The sequence below is a fragment of the Kogia breviceps genome, chromosome 5, assembly GCF_026419965.1.
Source record: "Kogia breviceps isolate mKogBre1 chromosome 5, mKogBre1 haplotype 1, whole genome shotgun sequence".
Classification (NCBI taxonomy): domain Eukaryota; kingdom Metazoa; phylum Chordata; class Mammalia; order Artiodactyla; family Physeteridae; genus Kogia; species Kogia breviceps.
This window is the reverse complement of record NC_081314.1, coordinates 52,002,874-52,029,415: the sequence shown is the minus strand read 5'-3', so window position 1 is coordinate 52,029,415 and position 26,542 is coordinate 52,002,874. Positions and strand designations below refer to the sequence as shown.

At 38.3% G+C, this 26,542-nt stretch overlaps 1 long non-coding RNA gene and 1 pseudogene across 2 annotated transcripts in view; one reads left to right on the top strand and one right to left on the bottom strand.

The window, feature by feature from the left end:
* Positions 1–26,542, top strand: part of LOC136794238 (uncharacterized) — a 193,316-nt gene that overhangs the window by 75,880 nt on the left and 90,894 nt on the right. Inside the window, exons 2-3 of one of the 2 annotated variants that reach the window (XR_010840661.1) lie at positions 17,105–17,184; positions 21,793–21,862. This is a non-coding gene — a long non-coding RNA (uncharacterized lncRNA). The remainder of the gene's footprint in view (positions 1–17,104; positions 17,185–21,792; positions 21,863–26,542) is intronic. The other variant, XR_010840662.1, reaches the window with a different exon arrangement.
* LOC131756656 (uncharacterized) overlaps positions 1,347–26,542 on the bottom strand; it is a 33,206-nt pseudogene continuing 8,010 nt past the window's right edge.

Genomic DNA, 26,542 nt, shown 5'->3' with positions numbered 1-26,542 from the left:
GTTACAATATTTAGTCATGCATTTCTTGTTTATTAATTTTTAAAGACAATAGTGATTGCTTTCTTTCTATACAGATTGCATTAGGACACAATACATATTTTTGAAAAAATATTGGTTTCTGGTGGTGAAGTGTCTTGTGGTAGCTTCAGGATCCCATCCAGCATTTTTTAAGTTTGGCAAACAGGAGAACACTCTAAAGCAAAAGTTAAAGAAAAAATAAAAGTAACTATACTGAACAAAAGCATTGTATTTCACTTACTCTTTTTATAAATGAGTAGACTTTGCCTATTGTCACAAAAAAGATGAGTGGCTGTCACTTTATTCTGTTTTTCCTTGTCTCTGCAATGACGTTACAGTAAAATACTATTCACGTTCACTGAGGTGATGACCCTCCCATAGCTTGCCCTCTCAGTGAGCTACTAGATAGTTCAGCAGATTCTAAGTATTGAGCAGAGGAGTGGAACTGCATAGTCTGTTTTTATAAAAGAATGTCATTCCAGTTTTAACAAAGTCCTATAAAGAAAAAAAAAATCAATGAGTGGATTTAGCCAACTAACCATAAGAGAAAGAATGAGGTCACAATATATGTACACATTATAAAGTTAAAAGTTTTTTTTTTTTTTTAAGCAAACAAGTCCCAGTTGTTCAGTGATAGTTAAGGAAGAATTCTGGCTGAGAGTTATGAGAAGGGGTGGGAAATAATTTTGTGCTGAGTGATTTTGCCTTGACAGAGAGCATTTTTGAAGCTCACATTTCCAATTTAGACAGTCACTTCCAGGTTCAGGAAGCACTCTTTCATGTCAACCTAGTTAAACAGTAGTTGTATGCCTAGCAGTGTTACAAAGCAGCATTTTCTTTCAAGTGGACCGCTTTCCTGGTTGGGGAGTTCTGGGGGCTTAGGCCAGAGGAAATGCATGGCTCTGGCAATGGCCCAGGCTGAAAGATGCTGAAACCTCTCAGGTGATGTGCCGAGTTAACTAATGATGGTGCCAACCTCCTCGAATGCTCCCATTGGCTGCATGACTTTCTTAGCTCTAAGTGCTTTCTGCACATTATCTCATTCTCACAACAATTCTGTCAGGTTAGTTTTTATCCCCCATTTTAAGTAACTTATCCAAGATCATAAAGCCTGTAGGTGACTGAGCAAAGATTAAAAGCTAAGTCTTCTGGCTCCAATGTTCAGACTTAGCTGGCAGGAGCTCCAAGTCACTTTCTTTTTAAAAAGTCAAACTATGGTGAACTAAGATAACACTGACTTCTGAAGAATAGTAGAAGAGTTTGCCTGTGGGTGTCCCAGAAAGTGGGCTGCCCTTTATCTACTGGGACTTATACTATTAGCTCTATCGTTAAGTCCTTTCTCTTTTGAACTGTGCCGTCTTCTTATCGGAGGACCTGAAACAAAGGAGGAAGGGAAAGACAGTCACAATTCTAGGTGTCAGTGATCAAGAAAAGCTTACACTTAAATAATTCTGATCATGATGTAAAGGGCCATTGAAAGTTTGACCTAAATCCGTGACAGAGACAAAATGACAAAATGAATTCTGTTATAATCCTCTTGTGGAATTTTGGCTAGATAACTAAACCCAAATTTGGATGAACTTGGGACTTCAGCTTAGTTCTTTAGCAGGAGTGGATACTTAAATCCTTCTCTCATACTTTAAAATGACCACATCTTTCTATTTAAAGCAACCCTGCACTACCTCAGTCAATACAACCTGGCTTTTTATGGCGTGAGTGTCAGTATATATCCACTTTCGACTCAATCCAATAGAGTGAATACTAGGAAAATGGAAAACCTCATTATATCCCTCATTCCCACATAATTCTATGCCACATCATGAATTCTGAAGACAGATTTATAGTGAGACCTCAGGGCATATCAGATTTCAGATAATTAATCTAACACTACTGTTATAAAGAATTCTTTGAAAGGAGGCAAGTGACTGAGTTGGGACCAAGGTGTTTTCTAAAATCCCCCATATAAATTAACCAGACTGAAATATAATACTAATAAATTATCTCTATGACTAGAAGTGTGCTTTTTTATGAATAATGTTGAAAAGTCCAGCTAAATCTCCTCTGACTGTAGGAAATAGAATTTTAAACTTCAAAACATTATTATGGTTAAATATTAGTTCAATATTAAAGCAACTGTGTTGCTAGTTTTCACTTATGTAAAAGCAATTTGAGAATTTATTGTCACAGAATATGAAATTTTGCTTTCAGACTACATCAGAGGGAAGACAATAGCAGTAATGAGATTTGTGTAGTACCAGCAGAGATTAGAATTTTTACTTTGACAATTTTCATTGTTCATCACGGGCTGAAGAGTGTAGTATTATACAGGCCTCTGGAATACAGTTGCTGTCTTGGGAAAATGGCAGTGTGAGAAAGGAAGGTAATGAGAACTGTCTTTTGTTGAAATTGGATGTGGAGGAAGGACTATAATCATAAACTAGAAATGGAGTCTAGAGATGATCTAAGCCTCTGTATGACAGATTCACACTGAGAGATGAGATGACTTTTGGTCATCTGGGGGCAAATATTGGTTCTAGAACTCAGTGGCTTGTTCTTACCCTTTTAATTCCTGTAAGTATACTAATAGTGGTGCTGGGAATTAGCTGGAAATAAATAGGTGGGCATATTACTTGGTGCACACTCCAAGGTTGTTTAGATTCCATTATTATCATTAAGAATGTTCCCAGTAGTGACAAAGAAATAAAAATGGTTTATCCTTGGCAGGTTTTCCAGCTCTTTCCACCACTAGAGTAGATCAAATCAATTACTTTTTTCTATTCACTTAATTAATGGTGCCCTTGTGGCCCAAAGGGATGAAAACAAAGCCAGAGAATAAATAATTTATAAGATGGTCATATGGACCTTGATAGGAACCTTTATTTAAAAATTTTTAAAAAGATATAGTATCTATTAAACATTATGAGAGAAAATGCATAGGATTTGAAAGTCTAAAATGAAACATCTTAGTATATGTAAAGTTACATTACAGGAGGAGCCTAAAGTTTGTACAGCAGTCATAAATTAACTGAGAGAAGAGTGTATTAAAGATGAAACTCACACACACACACAAATCAGTTCAAAGTTCTTTAGGTGAGATTAGAAACATGAAAAGTTCAACACATAGTAAATAAGATAAATACTTACTGAGCAAATTTAATCAAGAGGGGAACAACTGTTAAAAGTGTAATATTCAATGAAGTACAAAAGGTGACAAGGCGTTTGGGGCCTCACCATTTCCGGTAAGTTTTGGTGAAACTCACAAGCGTTCCTCTTGAGCGTGAGGGATTCCAATGGCGTGCACCGTAAACTGGAGAGCCCAGCCAGAGTCTCAATATGGTTTTCAGCCAAGGATAAGGTATCTTTGGCAATTGTTTCAAAGATGTGAGATGGTTTTTGTTCATATTTAAAACTCTGCAGCTGGATATAAAATATAAACATCTTGTCATTTGTCTCCTAAAGAGGATGGTAAACTACTAAATCTTGCAAAACACTAGCATGCCTCACCTAGACCATAGCCCCTCAAAGGTGTGACAGTGATATTTTCTACAAATGTGGTTGGGAAGAAAAGAGAAATATGTATATTAAAATATTAAGAGCAAATAAGCAGGATATATATAAGACTGTAAGCCTGTGTAGGGCAGGAATCTGTTTTTGTTTCCAGTGTATACACTCAGTACCTGGCATTGTATTTGGTCCATGGTGGATTCTCAGTAAGTCCTGAATGAAAGAGTGAAGAGCTGCATGTAATCTCAGCAGTATAAAAGTTCACCCAAAGAAACATAATAACTTCTGAAGAGTATTGCCTCTAAGTAGTGAGATTATAATTATTTTCCTTTCTTTCTACTTTTTGTAGTTAAATTCTATATTGAGAAATAGCATTTTAAATCAGAAAAAAAGGCCTTTTTATACCAAAGAAAACTAAAAGCTATCCTTAGGAAAAGAAATGTGCGTTAGGCATTTAGGTTGAATACATTTTCCTGACAGATAATGCTTCTTAATATTTTTGCCTTAAAACTGTAATTGTATAAAACCACGCAAGTAGAGACAATAATTCCAAATCTATCACTGACACCTTACCTAAAGGAAAAATTCCTTTATAAGCTGGGGTTTAATACCTTGAGACAGGGTACTTATTTATGAACCTCATACCGCACAAAGACGTTTGGTAAATAATTATTGCTAATGGTAAATATGGTGCTAAACAGAGAAAGGACAGGCACAAAGCAGCATGACAAACACAAATTCAGTTTGAACCCACCCAGATTTCATTGTAATTTTTCACATCCATTATTGTCATTTTTCTTGTTTTCTTCCATTCCCTCTCCATATGGATATTTTACAGTCTTTTAATCATATCTTTGATAACTTTAGGTTTCCACTCTTTCCTAGGTTATACATAATCTTTTTTTTTATAAATTATTTTTATTTTTGGCTGCATTGGGTCTTCGTTGCTGCGTGCGGGCTTTCTCTAATTGCGGCGAGCGGGGGCTACTCTTCATTGCGGTGCACAGGCTTCTCATTGCAGTGGCTTCTCTTGTTGCGGAGCACGGGCTCTAGGCATGCAGGCTCAGTAGTTGTTGCTCACGGGTACTAGAGCACAGGCTCAGTATTTGTGGCACATGGGCTTAGTTGCTCCACAGTATGTGGGATCTTCCCGGACCAGGGCTCAAATCCATGTCCCCTGCATTGGCAGGCAGATTCTTAACCACTGCGCCACCAGGGAAGTTCCTATACATAATCTTTAGATGCATGTTAGTACTATTGCAATTTCTAATTGAAAACCCAGCCCAAGCAGATCCTGTCTCCCTGTCCTCCTTGAAATCTGTTGTTTTCTCATCTGCTAGTCATTCTCTCATTTTCAATGTATACCCTGCCACTTTGTCAGCCTCTCAGATTCACCCTACCACAGATCCTTAGTCAGTCGGATAATATTAGGGGAGACGAGTGGCAAACCAAGTGTGGTTTTTCACCTGGGGCAGAAGGGAAGGAGGCTATGAATATATATGCATCAATTTTCTTTTCTCCTGATACATTGATTTGACAGTTGTAAAGTTTGAATTGCAATTATATAATTTTATATGATACATCCTATTTCTAAAGAAAGGCCAAAAGAATACATCTAGAGAATACTAAAACTCGGTCAAGTCTTTTCTTCAGTCATTGGAGTTTCTCTCTCTCCTTTTTTATATGATAGCAAAGATTTGGAAGTTTACTGATCAGGATCAAGTCAAGTTCACATACTCCAAATTAATGGTCTTCTAGTTCAGTGTTTCCAAAGTAGGCTATGTTACTGTTAAAATTCGTCGTTATTGTCTGTTTATTTAAATGTGTATTAGAAAAATATAACTAATGCATCACTATTTTATCCCTAGAAGAGAGTCTGGGGACAAAAAAAAACCTGAATAAATTAACATCAAGTAACTGAGTGGCAGTGATATTAAGATTCCTCTGAAATTTTTTATTTAGGTATTTTTAAATTTGTCATTTGAAAAGAACATAAGTAAAATCAAATGCTATCCAAGTCTGTCTAAAGTTGGAAAGGGGCTTTGAAAATGACCAAAGATACCCAGGGACCATTGCATATTCTGACACTTCCTCTGTCTGCCTGACGTTTCCCTCTCCTGTGCAACTATGATGATCTGTTTGTTTGTTCTTTTAACATCTTTATTGGAGTATAATTGCTTTACATTGCTGTGTTAGTTTCTGCTGTATCACAAAGTGAATCAGCTATACGTATACATATATCCCCATATCCCCTTCCTCTTGTGTCTCCCTCCCACCCTTCCTATCCCACCCCTGATGATCTCTCTTTTTGCCCTACCTCAGCCCAGCTCAGAGATGTATCTTAACCTGCTCTGGGATTTACCCTTCCTTCTTGTGGCTGCTTGATTTCTTTCATCTCCTAATTCTCTTCTGAGAGCCTCTGTCTGCCCCTCTGATGGCTACCAGAGCTCACTCCAGCTACCCATCTGCCTGGTGAAGCAAAGGGCAGCTCTCCACAGAGTTCTCAAGCAATCCTGAGCAAAGAGACAGATTATCTTTAACTTCAGGAGCTTAGGGTCCTTGGACTATCAAGGAGGCCACATAATTTTAAAATTTTTAGTTTGTTTTTGTCACTGTTCTGATTGGCAACCCCTACCCCTCCATTAGAATGTGACCCTGAAGCCAAGACTCTTGTCAACTACCTGTAGAGTCTTTCCCCACAATTGTTTAGAGAATATGACAAAAAAATCACTAATTTAGAATGATAATGTATATATAATGTAATTGTATTTCCAGTTGACAATTCAAGGAACACAGCAGGCTTTTCTGCCAGTATGTCCTATGATTACAAATTACTCCCTTAAAAATTGATAATAACATTATTAATTTGAAAAAGAATAGATTTTTCCCTCTAAAGCGTGACATTTTGATTTATAAATTTCCCTTTTTGCCTTGCCCAGGCATCACTTAGCACTCTCACTAAGACCTGACCACATGAGAGGAGCCACAATATGAACAGACAATGGTCACATACACATATAGCAAAGACTTCACTTTAACTTAGTAACTGGACATGCTAGGGAGCAGATACCTTGGCAATCTTGCGGCACTTAAATCCACCAGTGAATTATCCACTAACCAGAGGGTTTCAACTTGAATTAGTCTTCTAAGAATCCTGTTAAAATTTGCAACTTGATAAGGGTCCCCCAAATCCTGAAATGAAAGGTTCAAATTCTGAAGGAAAAACCAAAAGAAAAAGCAAGTGCTTTATCAACTTTTAAAAATAGTTATTAATTTAAGATGTGTTGCATATTTAAACCAGCAATTTTTACTATTTTGTTTTTTGTTCTTCTAAAATATTCACACATCCAAACACACAATTATTGCAGAGCTTCTCAAGGTAGGGAAGGAAGCCTGACTGAATCCTGATTAGAATTACACACAAGGTTGGTGGAGGGGCTGTCAGGGAGAGAGGGAAAGACCCTCAAACAGATTCTGAAACTTCTAGGGGTAAAACTTCTATGGGTAAATTACTTCTAAGGGTAAAAAGTAGAGGAGGTAAAGCTCTGTTTGGCTTTATTTATTTATTTATTTTTTTAACATCTTTATTTGAGTATAACTGTTTTACAATAGTGTGTTAGTTTCTCTTTTACAACAAAGTGAATCAGTTATACATACACATATGTTCCCATAACTCTTCCCTCTTTTGTCACCCTCCCTCCCACCCTCCCTATCCCTCCCCTCTAGGTGGTCACTAAGTACAGAGGTGAACTCCCTGTGCTATGCTGTAGCTTCCCACTAGCTATCTAATTTACATTTGGTAGTGTGTATATGTCCCTGCCACTCTCTCACATCGTCACAGCTTACCCTTCCCCCTCCCCATATCCTCAAGTGCATGCTCTAGTAGGTCTGTGTTTTATTCCCATCCTACCACTAATCTCTTCATGACATTTTTTTTTTTTTTTTTTTAGATTCCATATATATGTGTTAGCATACGGTATTTGTTTTTGTCCTTCTGACTTACTTCACTCTGTATGACAGATTCCAGGTCTATCCACCTCATTACAAATAACTCAGTTTCATTTCTTTTTATGACTGAGTAATATTCCATTGTATATGTGTGCCACATCTTCCTTATCCATTCATCTGTTGATGAACACTTAGGTTGCTTCCATGTCCTGGCTATCGTAAATAGAGCTGCAATAAACATTTTGGTACAAGACTCTTTTTTTTTTTTTTTTTTTTTTGTGGTACGCGGGCCTCTCACTGTCGTGGCCTCTCCCGTTGCGGAGCACAGGTTCCGGACGCGCAGGCTCAGCGGCCATGGCTCATGGGCCCAGTCGCTCCGCGGCATGTGGGATCTTCCCGGACCGGGGCACGAACCCGTGTCCCCTGCATCGGCAGGCGGATTCTCAACCACTGCGCCACCAGGGAAGCCCACATGACTCTTTTTGAATTATGGTTTTCTCAGGGTATATGCCCAGTAGTGGGATTGCTGGGTCATATGGTAGTTCTATTTTTAGTTTTTTAAGGAACCTCCATACTGTTCTCCATAGTGGCTGTATCATTTTACATTCCCACCAGCAGTGCAAGAGTGTTCCCTTTTCTCCACACCCTCTCCAGCATTTATTGTTTCTAGAGTTTTTGATGATGGCCAATCTGGCCGGTGTGAGATGATATCTCATTGTAGTTTTGATTTGCATTTCTCTAATGATTAATGATGTTGAGCATTCTTTCATGTGTTTGTTGGCTATCTGTATCTCTTCTTTGGAGAAATGTCTATTTAGTTCTTCTGCCCATTTTTGGATTGGGCTGTTTGTTTTTTTGTTATTGAGCTGCATGAGTTGCTTATAAATTTTGGATATTAATCCTTTGTCAGTTGCTTCATTTGCAAATATTTTCTCCCATTCTGAGGGTTGTCTTTTGGTCTTGTGTATGGTATCCTTTGCTGTGCAAAAGCTTTTAAGTTTCATTAGATCCCATTTGTTTATTTTTGTTTTTATTTCCATTTCTCTAGGAGATGGGTCAAAAAGGATCTTGCTGTGATTGATGTCATAGAGTGTTCTGCCTATGTTTTCCTCTAAGAGTTTGATAGTGTCTGGCCTTACATTTAGGTCTTTAACCCATTTTGAGTTTATTTTTGTGTATGGTGTTAGCGAGTGTTCTAATTTCATACTTCTACAGGTAGCTGTCCAGTTTTCCCAGCACCACTTATTGAAGAGGCTGTCTTTTCTCCACTGTGTTTCCTTCCCTCCTTTATCAAAGATAAGGTGACCATATGTGTGTGGGTTTATCTCTGGGCTTTCTATCCTGTTCCATTGATCTATATTTCTGTTTTTGTGCCAGTACCATACTGTCTTGATTACTGTAGCCTTGTAGTATAGTCTGAAGTCAGGGAGCCTGATTCCTTCAGCTCCGTTTTATGTTCTCAAGATTGCTTTGGCTATTCGGGGTCTTTTGTGTTTCCATACAAATTGTGAAATTCTTTGTTCTAGTTCTGTAAAAAATGCCAGTGGTAATTTGATAGGGATTGCATTGAATCTGTAGATTGCTTTGGGTAATAGAGTCATTTTCACTATGTTGATTCTTCCAATCCATGAACATGGTATATTTCTCCACCTATTTGTGTCATCTTTAATTTCTTTCATCAGTGTCTTATAGTTTTCTGCATACAAGTCTTTTGTCTCCTTAGGTAGGTTTATTCCTAGATATTTTATTCTTTTTGTTGCAATGGTAAATGGGAGTGTTTTCTTAATTTCATTCTCAGATTTTTCATCATTAGTGTATAAGAATGCCAGAGATTTCTGTGCATTAACTTTGTATCCTGCTACTTTACCAAATTCATTGATTAGTTCTAGTAGTTTTCTGGTAGCATCTTTAGTATTCTCTATGTATAGTATCATGTCATCTGCAAACAGTGACAGCTTTACTTCTTCTTTTCCTATTTGGATTCCTTTTATTTCCTTATTTTCTCTAATTGCTGTGGCTAGAACTTCCAAAACTAGGTTGAATAAGAGTGGTGAGAGTGGGCAACCTTGTCTTGTTCCTGATCTTAGTGGAAATGGTTTCAGTTTTTCACCATTGAGAACAATGATGGCTGTGGGTTTGTCATATATTGCCTTTATTATGTTGAGGAAAGTTCCCTCTATGCCTACTTTCTGCAGGGTTTTTATCATAAATGGTGTTGAATTTTGTCAAAAGCTTTCTCTGCATCTATTGAGATGATCATATGGTTTTTCTCCTTCAGTTTGTTGATATGGTGTATCACGTTGATTGATTTGCGTATATTGAAGAATCCTTGCATTCCTGGAATAAACCCCACTTGATCATGGTGTATGATCCTTTTAATGTGCTTTTGGATTCTGTTTGCTAGTATTTTGTTGAGGATTTTTGCATCTATGTTCATCAGTGATATTGGCCTATAGTTTTCTTTCTTTGTGACGTCTTTGTCTGGTTTTGGTATCAGGGTGATGGTGGCCTCGTAGAATGAGTTTGGGAGTGTTCCTACCTCTGCTATCTTTTGGAAGAGTTTCAGAAGGATAGGTGTTAGCTCTTCTCTAAATGTTTGATAGAATTCGCCTGTGAAGCCATCTGGTCCTGGGCTTTTGTTTGTTGGAAGATTTTTAATCACAGTTTCAATTTCAGTGCTTGTGATTGGTCTGTTCATGTTTTCTATTTCTTCCTGGTTCAGTCTTGGCAGGTTGTGCATTTCTAAGAATTTGTCCATTTCTTCCAGGTTGTCCATTTTATTGCCATAGAGTTGCTTGTAGTAATCGCTAATAATCTTTTGTATTTCTGCAGAGTCAGTTGTTACATCTCCTTTTTCATTTCTAATTCTATTGATTTGAGTCTTCTCCCTTTTTTTCTTGATGAGTCTGGCTAATGGTTTATCAATTTTATTTATCTTCTCAAAGAACCAGCTTTTACTTTTATTGATCTTTGCTATTGTTTCCTTCATTTCTTTTTCATTAATTTCTGATCTGATCTTTATGATTTCTTTCCTTCTGCTAAATTTGAGTTTTTTTTGTTCTTCCTTCTCTAATTGCTTTAGGTGCAAAGTTAAGTTGTTTATTCGAGATGCTTCCTGTTTCTTAAGGTATGATTGTATTGCTATAAACTTCCCTCTTAGAACTGCTTTTGCTGTATCCCATAGGTTTTGGGTCGTCGTGTCTCCATTGTCATTTGTTTCTAAGTACTTTTTGATTTCCTCTTTGATTTCTTCAGTGATCACTTCGTTATTAAGTAGTGTATTATTTAGCCTCCATGTGCTTGTATTTTTTACAGATCTTTTCCTGTAATTGATATCTAGTCTGATAGCGTTGTGGTCAGAAAAGATACTTGATACGATTTCAATTTTCTTAAATTTGCCAAGGCTAGATTTGTGACCCAAGATATGATCTATCCTGGAGAATGTTCCATGTGCACTTGAGAAAAATGTGTATTCTGTTGTTTTTGGATGGAATGTCCTATAAATATCAAGTAAATCCATCTTGTATAATGTATCATTTAAAGCTTGTGTTTCTTTATTTATTTTCATTTTGGATGATCTGTCCATTGGTGACAGGGGGGTGTTAAAGTCCCCTACTATGATTGTGTTACTGTCGATTTCCCCTTTTATGGCTGTTAGTATTTGCCTTATGTATTGAGGTGCGCCTATGTTGGGTGCATAAATATTTACAATTGTTATATCTTCTTCATGGATCGATCCCTTGATCATTATATAGTGTCCTTCTTTGTCTCTTGTAATAGTTTTTATTTTAAAGTCTATTTTATCTGATATGAGAATTGCTACTCCAGCTTCCTTCTGATTTCTATTTGCATGGAATATCTTTTTCCATCCCTCACTTTCAGCCTGTAGGTGTCCCTAGGTCTGAAGTGGGTCTCTTGTAGACAGCATATATATGGGTCCTGTTTTTGTATCCATTCAGCCAGTCTGTGTCTTTTGGTGGGAGCATTTAATCCATTTACATTTAAGGTAATTATTGATATGTGCGTTCCTATTACCATTTACTTAATTGTTTCAGGTTGTTCTTGTAGGTCTTTTCCTTCTCTTATGTTTTTTGCTTAGAGAAGTTCCTTTAGCATTTGTTGTAAAGCTGGTTTGGTGGTGCTGTACTCTCTCAGCTTTTGCTTGTCTGTAAAGGTTTTAATTTCTCCATCAAATCTGAATGAGATCCTTGCTGGGTAGAGTAGTCTTGGTTGTAGGTTTTTTTCCTTCATCACTTTAAATATGTCCTGCCACTCCCTTCTGGCTTGTAGAGTTTCTGCTGAAAGATCAGATGTTAGCCTTATGGGGATTCCCTTGTGTGTTATTTGTTGTTTTTCCCTTGCTGCTTTTAATATGTTTTCTTTGTATTTAATTTTTGACAGTTTGATTATTATGTGTCTCGGCGTGTTTATCCTTGGGTTTATCCTGTATGGGACTCTCTGTGCTTCCTGGACTTGGTTGACTATTTCCTTTCCTATATTAGGGAAGTTTTCAACTATAATCTCTTCAAATATTTTCTCAGTCCCTTTCTTTTTCTCTTCTTCTTCTGGGACCCCTATGATTCGAATGTTGGTGCGTTTAATGTTGTCCCAGAGATCTCTGAGACTGTCCTCAGTTCTTTTCATTCTTTTTTCTTTCTTCTGCTCTGCAGTAGTTATTTCCACTATTTTATCTTCCAGGTCACTTATCCGTCCTTCTGCCTCAGTTATTCTGCTACTGATCCCGTCTAGAGTATTTTTCATTTCATTTATTGTGTTGCTCATCGTTACTTGCTTCCTCTTTATTTCTTCTAGGTCCTTGTTAACTGTTTCTTGCAATTTGTCTATTCTATTTCCAAGATTTTGCATCATCTTCACCATCATTATTCTAAATTCTCTTTCAGGTAGATTGGCTATTACCTCTTCATCTGTTAGGTCTGGTGTGTTTTTATCTTGTTCCTTCATCTGCTGTGTGTTTTTCTGTCTTCTCATTTTGCTTATCTTACTGTGTTTGGGGTCTCCCTTTTGCAGGCTGCAGGTTCGAATTTCTATCTATTTTTGGTGGCTGTCCCCAGTGGCTGAGGTTGGTTCAGTGGGTTGAGCAGGTTTCCTGGTTGGGGGGACCAGTTCCCCTGTTCTGGTGGATGAGGCTGGATCCCGTCTCCCTGGTGGGTAGGTCCACGTCTGGGGGCGTGTATGGGGATGTCGGTAGCCTTACTGTGATTCTAGGCAGCCTCTCTGCTAATGGATGGGGCTGTAGACCTGTCTCACTCTTTGTTGGGGATAGGGTGTCCAGCACTGTTCGTTGCTGGTCCTTGAGTGAATCTGGGTCTTGGTGTTGAGATGGAGATCTCTGGGAGATTTTCGCCGTTTGATATTACGTGGAGCTGAGAGGTCTCTTGTGGACCGGTGTCCTGAGGTTAGTTCTCCCACCTCAGAGACACAGCCTTGACACCTGGCTGGAGTGCCAAGAGCCTTTAATCCACACGGCTCAAAACAAAAGGGAGAAAAAAGTAGAAAGTCAAGAAAGGAAGGAAGAAAGGAGGAAGGGAGGGAAGGAAGGAAGAAAGGAAGTGAGGGAGGAAGAAAGGAAGGGAGAAAGGAAGGAGGGAATAAAGAAAGGAAGGGAGGGAGGAAGAAAGGAAGGGAGGAAGGAAGGAGGGAATAAAAGGAAGGGAGGGAGGAAGAAAGGAAGGGAAGAAGGAAGGAGGGAATAAAGAAAGGAAGGGAGGGAGGAAGAAAGGAAGAGAGGGAGGAAGAAAGGAAGGGAGGGAGGAAGAAAGGAAGGGAGGAAGGAAGGAGGGAATAAAGGAAGGGAGGGAGGAAGGAAGGAAGGAAGGGAGGAAGGAAGGAAGGAGGGAAATAGGAAAGAAAGGAGGGAAGAAAGGAAGAAAGGGGAGAAGACAAAATAAAGTAGGGTAAAATACAGTTATTAAAATAACAAAATAATTATTAAGAAGAAAAATTTCTATTAAAGAAAAAAAAAAAAAAGACCAAAAAAAAAAAAAAATGGTCGGTCTAACCCCAGGACAAATGGTGAAAACAAAGCTACACAGACAAAATCTCACACAGCAGCACCCACATACACACTCACAAAAAGAAAAAAAGGGGAAAATAATAGTATATCTTGCTCCCAAAGTCCACTTCCTCAACCTGGGATATTTCGCTGTCTATTCAGGTTTTCCACAGATGCAGGGCACTTCAAGCTGACTGTGGAGCTTTAACCCGCTGTTTCTGAGGCTGCTGGGAGGGACCACCCCCTCTCTTTGTTCGCACAGCTCCTGGGGCTCAGCCCTGGACCTGGCCCCGCCTCTGCGCGCAGGTCGTCCGAGGGCGTCTGCCCTTCGCTCAGAGAGGGCGGGGTCAAAGGAGCAGCGTTAACGGAGCAGCTGATTCGTGGTCTCTGGCTCACTCAGGCGGTGGGTGGGGGGGCACGGATGTGGGGCGAGTCCGCGGCGGCAGAGGCCGGCGTGACGATGCACCGGCCCGAGGCGTGCCGCGCGTTTTCCCGGGGAAGCAGTCCCAGGATCCCGGGACCCCGGCACTGGCGGGCTGCACAGGCTCCCGGGAGGGGCGGTGTGGAGAGTGACCTGTGCTCGCACACAGGCCTCTTGGTGGCGGCAGCAGCAACCGTAGCGCCCCACACCCGTCTCTGTTGTCTGCGCCGACAGCCGCAGCTCGCGCCCGTTTCTGGAGCTCCTTTATGTGGTGCCCTTAATTCCCTTTCCTCGCGCCCCAGGAAGCGAAGAGGCAAGAAAAAGTCTCTTGTCTCTTCGGCAGCTCCGCGCCCGTTTCTGGAGCTCCTTTAAGCGGCGCGCTTAAACCCCTCTCCTCGCGCAGCAGGAGGTAAAGAGGGAAGAAAAGGTCTCTTGCCTCTTCGGCAGCTCCAGACTTCTCCCGAACTCCCTCCCGGCCAGCCGTGGTGCGCTAACCCCTTCAGGCTGTTTTCGCTCTGCCAACTCCAGACCTTTCCCTGGGATCCGCCGGAGGCTCAGTTCCCAGCCCCGCCCGCCGCGGCGGATGAGCAGACAAGCCTCTCGGGCTGGTGAGTGCTGATCGGCACCGATCCTCCGTGCGGGAATCTCTCCGCTTTGCCCTCCGCACCCTGTTGGCTGTGGTCTCCTCCGCGGCTCTGAAGCTTCCCCCTCCGCCACCCGCAGTCTCCGCCCGCGAAGGGGCTTCTAGTGTGTGGGAACCTTTCCTCCCTCTCGGCTCCCTCCCACTGGTGCAGGTCCCGTCCCTATTCTTTTGTCTCTGTTTATTCTTTTTTCTTTTGCCCTAACAATGTACGTGGGGGGGTTTCTTGCCTGAGGTCTGAGGTCTGAGGTCTTCTGCCAGCGTTCGGTGGGTGTTCTATAGGAGAAGTTCCACGTGTAGATGTATTTCTGATGTATCTGTGAGGAGGAAGAGTGATCCCCGCGTCTTACTCTTCCGCCATCTTCTCGCTCCCCCCTCTGTTTGGCTTTAAATGATTAGTTATCTTTAGCCTCCTTGGAAACACTCAGAAATCACATTTATATACATTTCAGAGTAAGATACCATCATTCAAAAGATGGAAAACATGATTTTATTTAAAAATAACCTGGGGGCTTCCTTGGTGGCGCAGTGGTTGAGAGTCCGCCTGCCGATGCAAGGGACACGGGTTCGTGCCCCGGTCCGGGAAGATCCCACATGCCGCGGAGCGGCTGGGCCCGTGAGCCATGGCCGCTGAGCCTGCGCGTCCGGAGCCTGTGCTCCTCAATGGGAGAGGCCACAACAGTGAGAGGCCCACGTACCGCAAAAAAACCCACAAAAAAACAAAAACAAAAACAAAAAACCTGGGATACATACATAAAGATGATTTGGCATATTTCAGAGATAGTGGGTATTTTATTTTTACTTTTAACATCAGTCAACTTTGATCTCAAGGAAATTAAAACCATTCTCAGTGGTAGCATTGCTCTTGTAAAATCTATTGCTAAGAGTCAACTTAACTTTCTGTTTCCAAAATTTTACCATCAATTTCTGTGAATAGAAATTATTGCATAAAATGACATTTTTTTAAAATTTGAAGCAAAATAATTTACTATTTTAGGGAAATATGGCTATCTCTGTCTAAAAAGATAAGGTCTTGATATTTTTAGACATTAAACATTATAAAATTTGTTACTTTAAATTTTATTTTCCCAAAGTATAAAAGGTCTTAATTTAAAATAAAACCAAAGAAATATTGATATTATATTTATCATTCTACATTAAATATTACCTTCTCAAATAGGATTTTTTGACCACTATTTCCCAATAAGGTTTTCTGTGATAGTTTAAAGTTTATTTAGCCATTCTCTGACAGTATAGTTATCTAAAGGCCAGTTAAACTTTCTATGAGAGTTTATTAGCAAGGTTCCATTGGCCTTTACAGTATATCCATGGTTTAAATGACATCTATAAAGAACAAATGCATGTATACACTGGAATGATTACCTCAAAAAAGAATCCTGGGAGTGGAGGTCAAAGTTTTAAGTGTATTGTTTAAATTTTTCAAATAAATAAATAGGAGCATTGTTTAAATTTTTAAAGAGTAGAATGTATCCATCCATTATATAAGAATAATTAAAATTAATGTTAGAAAGAAAACACTGTACTGGGAAACAATATTCTATTTTCCTGTCTTCTGCTAATAAGCTGTGTGACCTTGGGCAAATCATTTCTCTTTCTAAACTTTCCTTTCCTTTTTGAAAGGAAGGAGTTTGGACCAGACCCTCCCTGAAGCTCCTTCCCACACCCTAATTCTATAATTCTACAACATACAGATCAATCTGTGAAACAAAAGAGGCAACAGGAGATCCCAATAAGTCTCATTTTGGGAAGATTTCCTAAAATCCTCACATACAATTTGATCACTTCGAAGAAAAAATATTGACATCTTACTGTGCTATAAAGAAGTTGATTTATTCTTTTATTGCTACCAATGACTTAGTCTTCCCAGTTAAATCTTCAGTCCTCTGCTTAAACATGACTTGCTCCAATTGGAATTACAAGCTTGAGTGATGGCAGCCCCATAGATTGGTTGTGGTCGGGCTAACTACAGGGACTGTTTCAATGCCAGTGGCTCAGCCAGCTGAGGCATTTTCAGCACCAAGAAACCACAGCTCATATCCTTCACTGGTGAAAGTTTGATTTGTTCTAGGATAGCTCTGTTCAGACCCAACTGGCTGCCCTAAATCTTCAAAACTTTTGGCTTACTGCATTGTTCAAAGGATTCCAGGTTGCATCATAAATTCATTGATAAGGATTATTGTTCCATATTTGACTTTTTAAAATCAAAAACAACCAATTTCATTCTCAATTCTTTTAAACTTTTTCCAAAGTTCAGCAATATCAAGATAAAATAAAGATTAGAAAATAAGTAGCAAGTCTTGATGAAGAGAAGGGATGGAAAAAGAGATGGAGAGCCCAAACACCACTACTTTCAGAGAAAGTTCTAAAGATATGCTTAAAGTTTTGATGTTTATGCTGGCAAATACCCTTTTAAAAAAAAAGTGTCGTAATTTAATCAATGAGGGAAATAGGCTTTTTTTTTCTTCTTCTCTTTTTATGTTCTCACGGTGCAGTCCTCCCAGTTTTCTTGCAGCCATGTTTCCCATTTGTTTTTTTCAAGGACTCTTTTCCGTGGAGGCAAGGTACACTCCTGTCCGAAGAACAACTCTTCCGCAGAGGGTCCTGAGCAGAAATCACAAGGTGAGATCTTGGAAGTAGGTTTAGGAAGACAGGATTGACAGCCTCACTGGATGCTTGGCCAGTTGTTTTAAACTTCCACTAGATATTTGGATTGAGGGAGACAGGATTGGACTCTTATGCCCACATAGTGTGAGCAGTAACAAAATGTATTTATGCGACTTAACACACTCCTGCTTGCCTGCCTAACTGGATTGGGGAAGAGATGGGGACAGAAAAGATGCCAGGACTTGACCACTTTGTAATTGTTGACACTTTCTAATTGTTGAAAGTCATTTTTCCTGAAATTTGCTGAATAACTTTCCTCTCATGTCTTCCAAACAAAATAAAGTGAAACCTCTGATTTGAGAACACTAAATCAGATGTGCAGGTATGACAAGAGTAAATTAATCATGAGATGATTGTTAAGTATTTAAGCCACCCAGTTCCTTTGTTTCTCTTCCTGCTGCAGGAAGCCTTGTGGCATTTCTGATGGGCTGACTTCCTAGGCCCTCCCATCACATGAGAGAGAGGAAATAGCAAACAAATCAGCAAGTTTATTCTTTTCCATCTGTTTTACTTTTTTTAAGTTTACAGTAGAGTGAATACAGTTCTCAGAAAAGAAATAGGGTTGCAGATTATTTTAATTTAAATTGTTCACAAGTTTGCTATCTATGGTCTAGGTTTCCACAGAGGATCAAATGTCAGCTTTAGCTTAAATTCTCACCTATAGATTTCTTTTTAAATGCAATTTAGCACATTGCTAGGAAAAATGTCCTAGCTAATATATATAATATCTGTATTCTTTATTAGACTCTTTAATTCTGGGCAAATATTTTGAGGTTCGGAGATAATTTGATGTTTTTCTAGAGTGATTAAAGGGGAGGAATGACCTCTATTAACTGTTTGGAAAAGTCAACATGTAGAGTTAACTTTTAATCTTACATAAATTACTTCTAGCCTAGGCAAGTGAGAAAAATCATCGGTATAATGGTTTTAATTTTCATATAATTTTCTCTTTAGGGATCATGAAGTCACTCCTGACTTTCTCTCTCTTTTGTCTCTCAATTCAATTAGCCACCTAGTCCTACCAGTTTTCCCCTTGAGAACCTATCCCTTCTCTTTCAATGTCCAGACCCTCATATCTTCCTACCTGAACCGTAACTACTTTCTCTTGAATCTCCTAGTTTGCAATCTTCTCTCCTTCAACATAAATGACACAAATGGCCATCCAGCTCGCGTAAAACACAGCTTTTACCATAGGACTGACATATTCAAAACATTTCAGATTTCTTATTGCTTACCAAATAAAGATGAAAAAGCCAAGTTCATCAAGCAAGGTTTTCTACAATCTTATCCCAATCTCCATTTCCAAACTCATTTCCTACTATTTTCCAACTGTATTGTGTTCCAAATCGGGTTTGCACATAACTTCCAGGGTTAGGGAAAGGATATCTTGTTTCCAGTCTGGAGTTAAGTAGCAGGTAATTGTGTGACTCCAGATGATTAATTTTAATTTTCTGAGCCTCAGTTTTCCAAGTTTGCAAAAATATGGGGAAGACTAGCATCAAGGGCCCATCAAGGGCTGAATTTGGTGAGAAATTATGTTTGAAGTTGATAATGTTTTATAAAAAATACTGATTTCTAATACTTTTACACCAACATAGGCTTCTTATTGCCATAGACCCCTACACTCTTATCATGCTACCCCAGGCAAACTTCATTCAGCCCTGATGCCAGCCAAGCCCCTGACAGCAATCCTAATCTAAATGATTTCAATTCCCTTCCAACTCTAATATATTGTATTTCTTGAGTCAGACCTGGCACCATTTGTACCCCTTTCCCCCCCACTCCAGTTTTCTGGAATGCATGATTCCCCTAATTTCAAAGGTGAAAAGAGCACAGTAAAGATATTGAAGGTATCAGGAACAAACTTTGCTTTTGTGGCAAGTTCATCTGGACTGTGATGGGAGATGATGAGTCCGTTTGTGAAGGATTTATGGAAGGCGATAAGAGCAACAGTCAAATATTCCATTATTGACAAAAACATCAGTTTTTTCATCAGGCACAGGTGGAAGCCAAGAATCTAACCTGTCCTTTTAGACACTTCTCTCATAACAAACTGTAATGTTGCCACCCAGGGAATCACTTACCCCTGAAGGTGGTAGTATCCCAATCACTTTACAAATAAAATATCCTTGTGCTAGGAAATGATCTTGTTCATTGATTAGGATGATTGGAGTTAAAAGTTATAGAACTGGAAAAACTGGACCCATCACCTAATTGACTGGGGAGACCTCAGGATTTATTGTCTTTAATACCCCACGAAATTTGGTGGCTTTCTTTGTGCTATAGATGCCCCAGAGTTATTAAACTCTGCCCTGTATTGTTTGTTTGAGTTCCATCGATCTTCTGCTCTTTCAATTATTTCTTTTTAAAGTAGCTTTCAAAGATTTCTTTGAAGTCGGAAGCCAAAGGTCTCTTCCACTGTGAGGAGTTCTATTAAATTGGATTCTTTTTTTTAAACTCAGACCTGGTTGATAATTGAAGATATGTCTTAGCAGTTGAGAACTAAAGTCTGGAATATCTGGCAGCCCAGGGATGTTGGCTTTCACCTGCCATCTCTGAGCTTGTTCTTTGTCCCCTCACTGGATTTGTAACTCCTAGCAGCAGTGACTGAATTAACTTGCTGGGGGATTTTCAAACAGAAAGAATCTATTCTCTTAAAGAATTCTGCCAACAGTTTGCTCTTTTGCTTCGTTTAATTGGCAGGAGTTAAGTCCATCTCTATCTGGCAATCAAAGCCTTGGGAAATTGCTGTTTATCACACACCAGCTAACCTTTCTTTTCTTAGGGACTCTTCCTGGATGTACAATTTGAGCAACTGAGATCAACTGAAGTAGTCTTATGGGTGTTTCAGGATCTAATCTAGGAAAAGGGTCATTCTTATCAGAATGCTTCTGAAGTGCACTTGTTCTCCATCTCACACACACACACACACACACACACACACAAAGTAAAAATACCAAACACTTCAACAAAATTTAGGGCAACAAACAAAGGACATCTATTTTCTTCACAGTTTGAGGTGATGGGATTTTCCACTGTTTTGCATCCCCTGGATCATGCTCCATTCTTTTTACCTCTTGCAAGAGAATGGGTGTTGTAAATGATTTGTAGAAGCAAAATGTGCCTTATCTCTGCAGAGCAATGATAGCCTCTGCATAAATGGCCAGCATGGTCATCATGAAGGCTCGGTTTGCTGAGTGACGACCTCAGGGCATGACTTGGCTGCTTAAATCGGGGGAGGGAGACCACAGGACTCTACACATGCTCATTTTCAGTTTACTCCTAGATTTTATTCTTCTGTCAACTCTTCCAGTTTCTTCAGTTCTATAGTTCTCTCTAAACCTCAACTCTCCACCTATCCTCCAAAGACAATTTCTTTTTGCCTCATTGTGCCTGCCACAATTATCAACCACTCCCCTCACACACACTTACACAGACACACACACACACACACACACACACACACACGTGTGCGCGTGAGCATAAATGCCAACACCCTTACTTTCTCAAGTTTTTACTTCCTATTCAAATTTCTTCCTTTCCTGCCTCTCCCCAAGCCCCCTAAACCAGTGTTTCCCATAGCATGGCCCTCAGATCATCTGCAACAGAATAGCCTGTGATAATTTTAACAAATGCAGATTCCAGATCCCCACTCCAGACTAACTATATCAGATTATTTGGGCATGCTGCCTGGGAATCTGTGTTTTCCACACACTTCCAGGTAATTTGTCCATACACTGAAGTTTAAGAGCCAATTAAACCCTGCCTTTCTTAGCCCCTGATGTAACCCTTTCTCTTTCTTTTGCTGATGAACTCTATACCTGTGACACACATGGCCTCCATGGCCTCTGGTCTCCTTCCTTCCTAATTCCCCATAATTTCTTTTTTATTACTTATTTATTTATTCATTAAAAAATTTTTTTTACAGTAGGCCCCTGTATCTATTTTAAAATTAGAAGCGTGTACATGGTACTAATTCCCCATAATTTCTTGCTCTTTGAAAAATATTCTAAGTTCTCCAAAGGGAAGTTCTGATTTACCTCTAATAGTACTATTTAGTAATATTTTATTATTATAAAATAAATATAATATAAATCATTATAATATAAAATAATGTTTTCTTATATAAGCCAGTGCTTAGCTGCAAATAGATATGGCAGAGTTAAAACATAAGAAAGAAAATGATGTTATTTTAATCACCCTTTGTCAATTGAATTTGAGTGAAAGAAGAAAGACATTGATGGGTAAAGTAATGCAATGGAGTAGGGAAATGGGCAGATGAGTATATCTAAAGCAACTTTTTTTTTTTTTTTTTTTTTTTTGGTACATAAAAGTTTATTCTTCGAAGGCTCCAAAGTTCAGGGGTAATTTGTTACCTGGCCATAATAGATAGCTAAATCAAAATATTTCAGTTGATTGTTTAAAAATTTAACTTTAACATTTTACTTAACAGACATAGTTTTGATAGTATATTCACTAATGCATATCTGCACATATGTAATTCATCTCTGTAGATATTTGTAAAGTAAGTTTCTCTCTCATCCTTTGCTCCCCATTCTCCAGTGCCCTTTCCAAGAAGTAACCACTGTTACTGTTTCGTGTATCCATCTGAAGATAGTCAATACATGGGTAAGTAGGTATGGTTATACATCTTTCAAAAATACATAGTAGTCATCCACATAACTATTATACATGTTGCTTTCCAGGTTACAGACATATTTTAGAATCAAGTTATCAATTGCCTTATTGTTTGTAATGGCTACGTGCCATAATTCATCCATCAAATTCCCAACTGATGAACATTTTGGTTTATAGTATTTTGCTATCAAAAACAATGTAAAGCAACTTTTCTTAAATCAATATTACAATTGTGCGATAGACAATGTATCTGCAAGTCTGCAAATACAGATCTCAGGTAGCCAAGATACTTGATGTTTTGTAAAGAATACTCACTGTAGCAGGAATTATGTCTAATATTATTTCATCAGCTTATGGGGGATGCAAAAGAGACAAGAGAAACGCACACTCTCTGTCCTTACACAACTTATGTATTGAAGCTACTTATAGAAATCAAACATTATGTATATTGGGGCTGCAGATAAAAAATTCTTCATACTGTCACACCAGTACACTTGTAAAATCTGATAGGATGAAAAAGGAATAGTAAAACATTGGTAATTTTACCAAATTTAGAATGCTTAGTGAACATACTAATGAGACTACCTAGTTTATTTAGATTATTTTTTACACGTTTTAAAAAACAGAGGTAGGATTAATCAGCTTAAAGTCATCCACTGAAGTGACAGTGTTATTCATGACCATAAAATTCCAACAAAGATCATTGGTTAAGTAAAGTTAATAATATCCTTATGATGGAAAGATCTGCAACTTTTAAAAAACTTGTTTGGGGTAATGTTTAATAACATGGAGGAAAGAAAGGCTCACAATATAAAGTGAAAAAACTCAAGAAACACAATTGTTCACATAATTTTGTAAAGAAATATATACGTGCTTTTCAAAAAAAAACTAACTGGAAATAAAAGTCACAGTGACTATTTCTGGATAATTGAATTACCGGTTCTTCTTTCTCTATTTTCCAATATTTAATACTGAACATTTATTATTTATATAATAAGCTATAAGAATATACTTTTAAAGGTGGCTTCACTATATTAACAACTCTATGGTCTTAGAATGGGAAATTTTTCTACCTCCAAGTAATACAGGTTTTTAATCCCCTAGTAATGTCTTGTGATCCTCAAAAAACATCCACTAGGAGCATGTATGCAAAGACCACACACTTCTGTTCCTGTACCTTCCCTTACTCTTGGGCAATGCAGTTGACTTCTTGGATGTCATTTTGTTCTACCTTGTGCCAAGTAAGGTACTTAAAAGAATCTGATGGAAGCTTTAAAATAAGAGGGAAGAGAAATATCATCTGGCAATATATAGTTCACTTACTTTTATGGGTGCAAGTAATACAAACCCATCCCAAACATTCAGCCAAATTGAACTCCAGTTACCTAATGGTGTGCTCATAAACGTTATCTTAGTCCAATCTAAATTATGTATTATTCAACTTTGCATCTCCAACACCTGCAACTGATTTATGTTTGATGACAAATGACAGCAGAAAGAAATATATTACCCATTCATGAATCCACTTTACACCACCTCTGATAAACTGTCCTTTAATATTTATTGACTAGCTCATAAAGAATCTCATTCCATTTTAGAAGAGTTGTAATTGTTAATGGCTCTTCACTATATGGACCCCAAGTAATCCCTCTAAGTTAGTCCAGTTGCACAAGTTCTGCCTTTTGAGGCTACACAGAAGAATCCCTCCACATGTGACTACTATTTTAAGTGTTTGGTAATAGTTGTCATATTCTTTGTCATTTAGTTATTACTCACAGATCATGGTTTACAAATTATTAAAGATCCAGGGAAAACATTCTCCTTGGGAAGAGTTCCATTTTTTTGACATTGCTCTTAAAATGTGTAGCCAGTATTGAATGAAATATTTCAGGTCTGGTCATCTTCCTTTTCTGGACAGTATATTACTGACCAGAATATGTGCCAAGATCACATCTAGGGCAATTTTATGTTGTTTACTATTACTGAGGTTGTAATCAATCAAAATTCCTGTATTTTACATAGTTTATGATAGTTTCAAGGTTAACACAAACAAAAAGGCATATTACTCAGAAAGGAATATTATGTTAAATACATACGCCATAGATTCATTCTTCTGTTAGCCAGTGTTATGCACATATATAAATGAACCCGGAATATTTGATTTGAATAAATGTCATTACAATATTTGGAACAACTGCATTCATTTCACAGAGCAGCATTTTGCATAGTTTATGCTTTGCTTGAGCTGTACATTTATGTGACTAATACTAACATGAAAAACATTTCCACCATTAAATGAGCTTATGAGGCTCTGGATTAAACCGAACTAAGCATTTCTCTTACTACAGGACTTCTCTGAGCCTTTAGTATCTTAGCATATATTGTGAGTCTGTACTACAAAGTGTTCCCCTGGACTTTTAAACCATAGAACCTTTTATTCTTAGAGCAGCACTTGGGACTAGTGCATCCTGTAAAGCAGAATTTGGGAAAAGCTATCTCAAAATAAATTGGGAAGAGGTGGCTTTTTAATAATCAATTAGCTTTGATCTTTTACTTCATTACTTCATCACTGGATGACTTTAGTTGGTCCATAAATATTTCAATATCTTCATTTTAAAAATAACAAAAGCTCTCTCCCTTATTAAGAGCAACATTAAAAAATTAATTAATTCTTGAGCAATTTTTTGAGATAATTTGAGGATTGGCTAACATACTTTCAAGGAATTCACTCACTCTTCAGAACTATAGTTTAAAAAAACAAGAAGCACAAATACATTTCAGATTATTGAAAAATGTTGTCTCTGGCCCATTCTTGGTTGTTCAGTTTACATGTTTATGGAAGCTTCTTTCCCAACCTGTTATGTGCTTTTGGAATTTTTTGCTTGCTCCTATCATAGAATAAAAATTTCTTAGAAGTTAACTGTAGTTGCCACACCCCATTTACCTTTTGGTGCTATTTCATGAGACTCTTGCTGGGAAACAAAAAATCTAAGCTAAAGCTGTATTTGAGAATAAATTTTCCATTTTTCAATTGACATCTAATTTTGTACAAAAACGTGTCCTTTTTTACTCATTTTATTTTGAAAATTGCATCCATCCTTTAATACTCATTGCAAATGCTGCCTCCTCCATTTTTAAAATTTATTTATTTTATTTATTTATTTTTGGCTGCATTGGGTCTTTGTTGCTGCGGGCGGGCTTCCCCTAGTTGAGGTGAGCAGGGGCTACTCTTCGTTGCGGTGCGTGGGCTTCTCATTGCGGTGGCTTCTCTTGTTGCGGAGCACGGGCTCTAGGCACACGGGCTTCAGTAGTTGTGGCATGCAGGCTAAGTAGTTGTGGTGCACGGGCTTAGTTGCTCCGAGGTATGTGGGATCTTCCCGGACCAGAGCTCGAACCCGTGTCCCCTGCATTGGCAGGCGGATTCTTAACCACTGCACCACCAGTCCCTGTCTGCTTTTGAAAGGAGTTATGAGGTTGATTTTGGGATTTCTGACATTGTAGGAAAATGAGCCTTTGCATTTCTTTGTTTATATCTATGTAAGGCTGTCAGTGTGTTGCAGTTCTGCAGCCGTTGTTTCTTCTTAAAGGAATAGTGAATATTTGTGTCTTACCCTGTTCTTTTTTCTTTTTTAATTCTGAGGGACCAATTGATTAATCCATTCATTCAATAAATATGTTTTAATATTTTGAATTTCAATCCATTCATTTATTCAAAAATATATATTGTACCCTTGCTATGTGTCAGGCACTCTGTCAGACACTGAGGATATGAAGTTAAATAAAATATGGCATTTGTGCTTGAAAAACTCATTTTCTGTAATTTGGGAGGCAGACATATAAATAACTCATTTTGATCCAGTGGGATAAGTGGAACAATTTTGAATGAAGGAAAGGAGAAAAAGCCTGGATGATTCCACTTAGATGTGTTAGAGAAAAGTCTTGGAAGTGGTGAGTTTAGGAGGAGAAAATTTTATCTTGGGACCAAAGGACATTCCAGAAAGAAAGGAGATAAATCTTAGGCTAGGGACAGAATTTGAACTCAGTGGGGGAAAGGAAGGGACGCCATTTTTGTTTCTCGGGTCATTATCTTTTCTACTCATCTTGGTCTCTTTTGTCTTCCTTCCTCCACCTCAGATTCTTTCCCTTGCCTCTTTGAGTTGGGACTGAGAGTACCAACCTTTTATTTTCCCCCCAATTACAAGGATAGGTTTAATACACTTATTAAAAGTTTATACACTTATTAAAATACACGTATTTAATAAGTGTATAAAGTTTATACACTTATTAAAAGTGTATTATAATTATACACTTATTAAAAAGTTAAATCCAAGGTAAAACACATTTTTAAACTTATCATTAGGTAAAGGGCTAATCAAAAATATTTACCAGGGATGATATTCCAGAATCTGAATGTGAATAAAAAGTTCTGTTCCTCAAGAGAGCCAAGCCATTGTGTGACTCACGATCAGAGGTGTAGGATGAATTAGATGGATGAATCTCCTGACTGCTTGTGTTTTGACCTGAAGAGCTGAATGAAAGAAAATGCTTAACGTCTTTAAATGTAAATACCTTTGTATAAAACATTAACAACAAATTATAAACACCAACTTTTCCAATTAGAGGACAGATAAATGACACCCTAGGAATTCTGTCATAGTCCTACGCACATTTTTTT